Raw genomic sequence first — 8,035 nt, 5'->3', positions numbered from 1 at the left:
AAGAAAGAAGAGAAGAAGAAGAAGAAGCTTTAGCCACACACAAGAATGAGCTTCTCATTCACTTTTGAACTTTATATACATGCCGTCCTTTCTTTGGGCGGTCATCCCCTTTTTTACATGGCCAGCCATTGGCCTAAGCCCATTTCTCATTTCCCACCATTCTAATTTATCATATTCCCAACTAATGCATGCAAGTTTCACAGGAGTAAGCCTGGCACTCTTTTACAAGGATTCGGAAGCGCTTCCACATTTAATGGTGCGCTTTTTACTCTTTTGCTTCCTTGGGGCGACATTGAGACTTTCTGGGGGTCGTGCCCGAACATTTAAATTTTTCAGGGTCTGGTTACCAGTCAAGGTGCATTTTCCTTCTTTTATCCTGCGCATTTTTTGCTATTTTCTTTTTTCCATTTTCTTGCTCCTCTACTCCATTTTTACGCTCCTCTGTACTACGGTAAATACGGTAAACATTGGGAGATTTCACAAGTCCCTGTGAAGCTAACATCTATGCTATGTTGAGCTAATTGAGTAGGAAGAAATACATCACTAACTAAAATGAATGCTGAATACAAAGATGTGGACTAATCAGTCCCTGCACGCAGCCCATAGCATCAGTGAGGACACCAGATCAGGCTGAAAATGATGGCAGCACCAATGTCGAAGTGAGAACGGGCAGCACCAATGTCGGAACTACATGGCAGCTGAGGTGTGGAGTGTTCCTGCAAGCTGTGCTATGACCTGCTCCAGGGGTGCGTAGGGGGCATCTCCAGATCCAATACAGATGGTTGGAGTAGGCACTTATAGTCAGTATGGTAAAGTGGTATTTGAAAAATCTTGGTGGGTTGCCCATTGGAGGTGTTGGGTCATATCTGCATGCGATGTCAAACTGTAGATAGGTATGGTTGGCGGCCACTGCGAGTGGGCGGGGTGATATTCTAAAGGACTGGATGTCACTGATGAGGGATGGGGGGCCAAGTATATAGTTCACTGTGCTTGCTCCCAGTTTCTATGTAGGTGCTCATGATGCCCCTCATCCGCTGCAGTTAGATGCATGCTTATGTGGGAAGCATATGAGGGCGTCCGATCTGGGCCATCTGTCCAGGCCGTTGAGGATGGCTAGTCCATGTGCCCCCCCTAGTGCTAGTACGTGGTTGTCGTATTCGATGCATTCAGTTGTGTCCTGTGATACTCGGCTAAGCCCTATCTCCTCTGGTGCTATCTCTCTATACATGTCTTTTCTCTCGAAGAAGGGAGTCTGTCTCTGTGCTATGCGGGCATTGCAGTCTCCAGTCAGCATGATGCTCCCCAGGCTAGAGTAGTGTATGATATCCTCGTACAGCGGTAGGTATGGTGACTCTTCCCCCATGGCGCATATGGGGAGTGCGCTGGGGGAAAGTAGCACACCGCCATGTATATATCTCGGGGGCAGTCTGTGTGTATCTGAATCCACAGGAAACGGGCCTCCTCATCTTTCCTCATGACTTGCACTATGTGTTGTAGCTCCTCTCTGTACAATACAACGATCCCCTCGGACCCTCGGGTCCCTCCTCATGATCGGGCTTTGGGGTGGCATGCTGTCTCCCATTTATATCCCCTCACCTCCGGTAAGTTCCTAGGCTCTGGTGGGTCTCTGTGCGTAGAATGATATCCTTGTCGGTGAAGGTCTCTTGGAATAGCCTTGCATCGATCTCTATGGCTCCATCACAGTTCCGCACTGCAAACTTCAGGTGTATCTCATAGGCTGCGCCCCATCATTGGTGTTTATCTGTGATGATGACCCGACCATCTCTATATATGGAGCCCCAAGAAGAACACCAAGGAAAAGGGAATTCTCTTGCAAGAAAATCTATCTTGTAATATCAAAAAGTTCTTTATTAGGTTTTATATTATCACAATGAAGAAAAGAACACCAGGCATAACAAATCTTCATGCAGCATCATGTAGATCTCCCACCGATTTGATAGAATCAACCATATTCTTCAATATCTTCACAAAATCCATCAATAGAACAAAGAAAGCAAAGGAATACACCATCTTTGAATGGAAATACATCACATAGTATTCATCTTCAATATCTTTATAGTCTTCTCTCTCAATCTCTCACATACAATCACTCTGTTTTAGTAGAATTGGCTATCTCTGACTCTCTCTCTCTCTCTCCATCAATCATACATCATATCCTCACTACAATCTCTCATAATCATTCTCAATAATCCTTCTTAGATCGTGGATACCCCTCCCAAGAGGTATATCTGATATGAAGAGTCACCAGAGCTACTACAGTGTCTTTTCACAGCTCACTACTATCACTTCACTTCAGTCTTCACTTGAGTCTTCAACAGCTACTTCTTTTAGCTCTGTTGCACTTGTATTCACCTCTTTCCAAGGCTAGAAAACTTTCCTAAGCTACACTCTCATCCATCAGAACACATACAGAAGCATACAGAACATTCACAGTACAGCTACAGAACAACTACAGTACAGTTACAGTACAGAGACAGAAGCTCTATAGAAGATCTATAGAAGGTTACAGAAGGTCATCAAAACCTCATAACTCATACTCAAATCATTCCAAACCATCAAAAATCACTCAATAAGCTTTCAAACAATCTCAAACCCTATCAATCAATACTCCATCCCTCCTTACAGAGAGAAAACAGAACAAAATAGAACAAAACAGAAGCTATACAAAAGGTATATAAAACATATCAGAACATCACAGAATCTCACATCTCTACTAATAAACATCATGAGCTTCCAAAACATAATCAATATCATCCAAAACACTCTCAAATCACTTCCAAACCAATCAATCATCTCATAAAATCAACCATTCATCTCTCAAAAATAACAAAAATCAACCAAAAATAGATCATTTCAACACTCAACATATCCCCACACTTAATAAGAAAGCGTCCTCGCGGCCCAGGAAAAAGGGAATACAAGTTCATTCAAAAGCTCAACTTGATATTCAATATCTCTTCAAAAATAGTCCATCCAACCACGACCCCAACTTATCACCTGTATGTGATATAAAAATACAACGAAAGAAAAACCCTTTATACATTAACACTTCTTATCAAACTGAAAATCACAACAAACTTATAAAGGATATAAGAGGTTTCTTCTTCTTCTGCATCAGCATCTTCTTCAACTATCCAACCATGACCCCATCACCACAATTCTCCAAAAATGTAGCTCGCACGAAAACCAATCGAATAGGCAATCACTACGATCTTATTACATAAATTAACCCCAACACAAACACTACACACAACACAACCATCTGAATGACTCCTCCAAAAAGAGAGATTTTATCATTAAAAATCATCCACCATACATTGGAAAAGGTATCAATGAAGATGATCCCTCTTGAAAGATTGGTGATTTCGGAAACGAACCATAGACAAGGATTCATCTACAAATGTCTTGGGAGTATTCTGAAAAAACTAAAGGCAGCACATCCTTTCCAACAGGACAAGGTATCTGCTAGGCAAACAAAGGGCATGAAAGTACAATATATCCAACTGCTGGGAAGCAATGCTCACATTGACAGTCATGCACAACTTTGGAATAGGCTTTGAATCATTATGAGAATGCCTATGCATATACGCTAGGTACCAAGCAAAATGAGCAGTTAATCTCACTGAAGGATCTGCAGACTGGGAATATTGCTGAGCAAAATGAATATAGTTCAAGTATGCTTGACTGGCAGTTATCCATTCTCCTAGAATTATTGGCCAGTTTATCTGAGGTCCTGTAAGAGAATCATTCGAGCTCCATCCCCTTCTTCTGGAAATCTGATGATCAAACCCGTCATAGTCACTAACCAACTGAGGTGGTTGAGATATAGAAGTGATAGGAGATGGAAGTGGAATAAGAAAAAATGAATGAAGAGATAGGTAGGAAAAATCATAAAAGGAGGAATAATTTAAAGGAGTGGCTGAAAATTTTAGGGAACCACTTAAGAAGGGTGTTAACTGATAAATAGGAAAGGTAGAAGGTACATGAATGGATGGAGAAGGACATGGTGGAGAAGGGAAAAATACTCTATCCTCGATAAAAGAACAGTATGTAAAGATGGGAATTTGAGAAAAAGATTGAGGTTGGAAAAGAAGGGGTAAGATGGTTGTGGAATTGATTTGATAGAGGGAAAGATATATATCATAACGGTGAGCCATTTGTTGGTAATACAGTAGGGTAGGAACAGAAGGACCTAAGATAGATCTTCTCTGATAGGCATAAAAAAAGGTAGAATCAAATGGATTATGTTTGGAAAGATAAGCTAAGAGATCCACCCTCAGTTGATTAGTACTCTGGACATAGGTAGGGGCTGTGTTTCGTCTTTGATTTAGGACCACAGAATCAATCATGGTATGCCAGGAATTATCAGGGCAAGTAGCCACTTTGGAGGTGTAACTCTGACACATGTCATCTATGCGCAACTCCAAATGATTGACATACAAAACAGCTTGTAAAACCATGTCTCCCACATACCAAGCCATATCCACTTCATCTGGAATCAATAAGTCTCCTCGTAAATATATATATGACATCAACATGGTATCGATCGTGACAGAATCTTCAAACACCATACGAACCACCTCTGTCAGCAACTCAGAAGACGAAGCCCCACTCCAACCATCCTCTAGAAGAGGAAGATCCATCGTGGAAAGCTTCAAGTAGAAGGCTAACTTCTGTAATTGATAGTGGACAAAGAAAGAATGGTTCGAAGGAACATATTCCTGATACTGCTCAAATGTAGACCATAACAAATCCATCTTGGATTGCAATCTTTCCACTTTATCTTGGAAGAGAGGACACAAGGTAGCATGTCTCTAAAGAGCTGCCAAGTCCTGTTGTGAGAGAGAATGGATCAAGGGAACATGAGGGCTTGGAGGAACAGACCGTGACTTTGCCAGTTGATCTTGGAACTGCGTGATTTGGGAAGCTTGTAATTCCACTGTGTCATTAGCAGTCTGTAAGGCTGAAAGTTTGACATCTAAAAGAGTTTGGAACTCTTACGCTTCTTTGGACATCCTCTCCTTCTCCTCTAAGATTCTAGTAACCTCTGATTGAGCCTCTGTTAACTGAATCTTCAAAGAAGTTATCTCATCTCTTTGGGTTTGAATCAGGTGGGTTTGTTGCTCCAACTGCTTAAACAAATCTGCTAGGGTATCCTTAGCAGAGGCTAACTCGGATGTTGCCTTATGCAACTGGTCCTTAGACTGCATCAGTTCTTTATAAAAGGAAACATACAGCTCTTGAACACAGGCTGTCATTGACAGTTCAATGGAACTCTGAATGTCGTTACATAGGAAAGAAATGGCATCTCCCGAGACTAGACTGGTCATTGAGGGAACTGATATATCCAATGAACCTTCTCGATGTGCTCTGAACAGGTTTTTTAAAGGTTTTCGGGTTTTTGAAGTAAAAATCTGGGAAAATACCCAGAAATAGGCTGCATGTCAGCTGCGTGTGAACAGTCAGCTAACGATCTCCCACACCTGCACACGAGCAATTACGAACAAACACGTGCGTATATACCCTTTACGGGTGTCAGGGGCGGAAAAGAAATGCCTGCGGGTTTCTGCGTGACGGGGGGTTAAGGTGCTGCGGGTCTGCTGGGGGTGTGAACAGGACTTAGGGAGGGGTTGCGGTGGTGGGGTTTCTGTGGGGGGGGAGCAGTGGTTTAGGAAGGAGGTATGGTGGGGTTTGTTGCGGGGGGGAAACAGTGGTTTAGGAAGGAGGGGTTTCGGTGGTTCAGCGGTTCTGCAGGGTACGACAGGGGGCTTACAGAGGGGTAGGGTGGTTTGGTGGTGGGACTGGGGGCTTGGGTGGGGGTGGTGGGTTTGGGTGATTGTGGGGGGGAACAAGGGGTTGCAGAGGGGTGGGGGGGTTGTGTATTTGTGGGGGGAAAGGGGGCTTAGAGAAGGTAGGGTGTGTGTGTAATGGTGGGAGGGAAGGGGAGCTTACAGCAGGTAAGGTGTGCTAATGGTGGGGGGGAAGGGGGGCTTAGGTGGGGGGTGAGAGGGTTTATGTGTGTGTTTGGGGGGAAGGGGGGCTTAGATGGGGTAGGATGGTGGGGTGTGGGACAGGGCACGTGTCGCAGGAGGAGGGGGTGAAGGACAGGTCAACGGAGAATGGCGGGGGCGCAGAGAGGACGACAGCGTGTAAGTGGGCTCCATATGGCGGCACGTCAGCGAGGGCGCCGACGGCGGGGTCGTCGACAGCAGGCACTGGCGTCACGACGGCGAGGAGGACGTCGTCGAGGAGGCACGACAGGGGGGAGGGCGCTGTCGCAGAGGGTGCTGGCCACGAGGGCGGACGTCGTCAAGCTGGGGTGTTGAGAGCAGGTGGCGTCGTCAGCGGCTGCGGGGGCCACGAAGGTGGCGCTTCAGAGAGCAGCAGGGAGAAGGTAGGCAGGCCCACGGACGGAGAAGAGGAAGGGGAAGGAGAGGAGGAGGGTGAAGGAGATGGAGAAAGGAGCAGGAGGAGGGGAAAAAAGGGAGGAAGGAGAAGAGGAAGAGGGGAGGGAGGAGAAGAGGGAGGTGGAGGACAGGCGGTAGAGAAGGGAGGGAGAAGAACAAGATGAAGAAGGGAAAAAAGAGGAGGGGAGGGACACGCAGAGGAAAGAGAGAGAGAGGGAGGCAGTTGGGGTGGGGAGGGGTCGGGGAGAGAGAAGGGTAGGGTGGGGGGATAGGGAAGGGTGTGGGGGGGTAAGGGCGCCCATGGGAGGGTTCCCAAGGGAGAGGATGGGCAGGGATACCTATGGGGGGTGCCCAAGGGGAAGGGTAGGGGGAGGGGGTCATGGGGGAATGGGCAGGGGTCAGAAAAGAAAGGCGGACCCCCGTCCCGCGCGCGTGCGCGGGGCGGGGTAAAAAAATTTGATGTAACGGGATCGGAATAGCGTCAGGATGGCGGTATGGGGTACACGGACGTGACCAGGGTGCATGGAGACGCATAAAATTGAAAATGGGCGTGTTCACGTGCGGGACGAGTCGCGCGAAAACACATAAAAACGTTCACATGGCAAGACAACAAAATCAGGGAATGAAGGAAAACTGCAAGGGAACAGCCCCGAGGGTGGGTGAAAAATGAATGGCTGGGTGGGAAGGGATCCCATTAGGGTAAAGGCAAGTCATGGCAGAGAGGCATTAGCAAGTTGAGGCATATGCAGAGGGATATGCAATGTAGACGCGCAGGGACGCGTCCCCACACTTAAAACCTTAACGGATAGGGTGAACCGAGCAACAGGGACCTAGCACCACACAACAGACCAATCACTAACATCCCCTCACTTAAAACATGAACGTCACTGAGAAACAGAAGGTGTAGGGTTAGAAAAACTTGGCCCATATTGTCGAGAATCAAGGTTGATTGTCGATGGCACGTCCTGTGTTGTCGGCTGCAGGAGGTACCAAGGCATCGTCAAAGCACTCGTCCTTCGTAGCAGGGACTACGCAGCAGTACCCAGGGAGGTAGCTGGTTGAAGGAATCGCAGGAAATCCGTCGATGATGAGGAATATTGCACTCAACTCACAGTCACTCAAATGGAAACTAATGTCACTCGAGGAAGAATGATTAAAACCCATATCTCGTACCCGATTTAGAAATCGACATGGGAATGGTGCAGAGGGAGTATGCCAGGGTGCACAGTTGATGGTACCTTAGTGCGTCCAATCCGTATGGCATAAGTGCAAGGAGGAAGGCAAGGGAGCCTTACAGTGCAGTGTACAGAACATGGTGATGTGTCATGTGCTGATGGTAGAGACCCACCCCGTGGGTGCATGGGGAAACGTGAACATACATGAATCCAAAGGTCGTAACGTCCCTCAATCTCACTTCTCGGTAATTGATTGAAGAAACTCCAGTCACACTCAGTCCACCCTCTGTCTCACGCTCTGTTGATAGATACAAGAGGGCAACCATGTCCTGAAACCCATTGATGTAATTCTCACGGTCACTTGTGCAAAGGTTGTATGCCTTGTGCGCATTTGATGGTGCAACTATGCATCCCGCCTTGTGCCGGCATACG

At 46.4% G+C, this 8,035-nt stretch overlaps 1 long non-coding RNA gene across 1 annotated transcript in view; it reads right to left on the bottom strand.

The window, feature by feature from the left end:
* Nucleotides 1-2,032: 2,032 nt before the first annotated feature.
* The window catches only part of LOC148014795 (uncharacterized), a 46,994-nt gene continuing 40,991 nt past the window's right edge, over nucleotides 2,033-8,035 (bottom strand). Inside the window, exon 2 of the long non-coding RNA XR_015688399.1 lies at nucleotides 2,033-3,018. This is a non-coding gene — a long non-coding RNA (uncharacterized LOC148014795). The remainder of the gene's footprint in view (nucleotides 3,019-8,035) is intronic.

Source organism: Lygodium microphyllum, chromosome 24 (genome assembly GCF_053477565.2).
Source record: "Lygodium microphyllum isolate KBCC chromosome 24, Lygodium_microphyllum_v1.1.10, whole genome shotgun sequence".
Classification (NCBI taxonomy): domain Eukaryota; kingdom Viridiplantae; phylum Streptophyta; class Polypodiopsida; order Schizaeales; family Lygodiaceae; genus Lygodium; species Lygodium microphyllum.
Note: the sequence above shows the minus strand (reverse complement) of the source record. Positions and strands in the feature narration are given on the sequence as shown.